We start from the raw sequence: 2260 nt of genomic DNA on the forward strand, positions 1-2260 counted from the left end.
TTTCATTTCATTATTTTCTTACTTATTTAAAGAGGGAGGTGGAAGTTTCACTTTGTAGATCCTATTCATTTTTAAAGTGAGAAGTGGGATTCCTATTCCTATGGGAATCCACTCCAACCTCTTCCTTTATTATCCTTATTTTATTAAATATAATATAATTTATATTTATTAAAATAATATAATATTATATTTACTTAAAAATAATAATCTTATATTTTTTTGAATTAAAATTATTATATTATTTAATAATATTACATTTATTAAAATAATAATATTAAACTATTTAAATATAATATTATTATATTTAGTTAAAAATAATAACTTATGTAATCTAAGTTAGAATTATCTAAAAATAATATTATCGTATTTGTAAAGAATTGATAATATTACTCTATACTATCTTTATTTGAAAATATAATATTATTATATTTATTTAATATTAAATAAATACTTTATTCTAAGAAAATATAATTTTGTACTATATTATTAACAATAATGTTTCATTTATATTGCTCTTATTAATATTTTGTATTTACATAATTAAAATTAAAATTAAAATTAATAAAAAATTATGATTTACATAATTAAGAATATTAATAATTATTATTAATAATTAAAATTAATAATAAATAAATAGTTTATTTTACAAATATATTTTTTATTCATTTTGTAATTAAAAACTAGAATTTTTTAAATAAGAGTAAAACTGTAATTTGAAATAAACTACTCCCAATCCAAGAAAAACTATAATTTGAAATAAACCACTCCCAATACAAGATAATGTAAACACATAAATGAGATTCCGATTCTTATTTCACACTCTTATTCAATTTAAGTAAGTAATATACTCCCACTTCCACTCTACTCTCCTAATCCCAAAATTAATACTCCTCAAGATTTCCAATATAATCCGAGAAGTAAACGCTGCCTATACATTTCAAATTCAGGCTTCTTTGAGAGTATTAGGAATTGAAGGTGATCAATCTTTTGTCATCCAAGTGACCGTCGTGTGTTTGCATTCAATAAGTTAAAGACCTGTTCAAAGCCAAAGTTTGTGCCGCTACAATTAGATCAATGATAAAAGACAAAATAAACAAAAATTGAATAGCATCGAGAAGCATCATTTCATATTACCAGAAAAATTGTAGGCCAAGCTGCAAATTAATTACTAAGCATCCATACCTATTAAGACCAATGTAATTTGTAAAACATTGAAACTAATGGACACCTAAATATAAATTAAATGATATGATTGAAAAAGGAAAAAAAAAATCTTCATGTACGTAGAAAGAGCTAAGCATGTTATCCTGGGAATGGTCTCTGCTGGTTCTCTTCATCAATAAAGCTCATCGATCAAATATCCTAAACAAAAAAAAGAAAAAAATGTACTGATTAGCAATTTATAAATGAAATTATCATAATAAGCAAGTGTCCTTGGATTCAAGAAAAAATAGATCATCATTTTCAGCTTACAAAAGCAACAACAATATGGTCACTTATTCTTAATAGCTTCCACTCGAGCCCTTAATTCCATAAAGTGTGTTTGGATCGTAGCATAATACGGTATTTAACCATTGTTCTCATTAATTTATTGCCGAGGATGTTTTTGGCAAAATTTGGGAACTCATTGCAATGCACCATTTGTGCCCATTGCACAAACCCAAGGGACAAGGTAGGCAATGGGACAAAATGGGTCAAGATTCGCCAATCCTTATCCCGTCTCGAACAATAAATCGGGACAAAAATATGCCTTTATCCCTCGTCAATTGAGATCCCGAATTGTCCAGAATGACATTTTCCTATCATATGCTATAGCTTTTTTCATAAACGATATGTCTTACTCATACAACTAACATATCATACTCCTATAACCAACATGTCATTTGCATATAATCGACATGTCATTTTTTCTAAATAAGATGTCATATGCAAATACTCACATGCCATATCTATCTAATTATTCATTAAATTGACTTGTCATATATTTTTGAAAACTCAGATTTCAAGGCATTCGAGATTCTAACTAGGATTTTCAAATGTCTTGAATCCCTGTCCAAATAGTAAATTACGATAAAATTTTGTGCCGAATTCTATCCCAAATAAGTCGAGATCACAAATCCCCTACCCAAATAGTAAATTAGGATAAAATTTTGTCCCAAATTCCGTGTCAAATGAGCCAGGACCCTAAATTGCAATTGAGATTTAGGGAATTCTGCCAACTGTACCAAGGGAATACAATAGTAATACGAAAAGAGACAGT

The sequence above is a fragment of the Citrus clementina genome, unplaced genomic scaffold (assembly GCF_000493195.1).
Source record: "Citrus clementina cultivar Clemenules unplaced genomic scaffold, Citrus_clementina_v1.0 scaffold_3, whole genome shotgun sequence".
Lineage (NCBI taxonomy): Eukaryota > Viridiplantae > Streptophyta > Magnoliopsida > Sapindales > Rutaceae > Citrus > Citrus x clementina.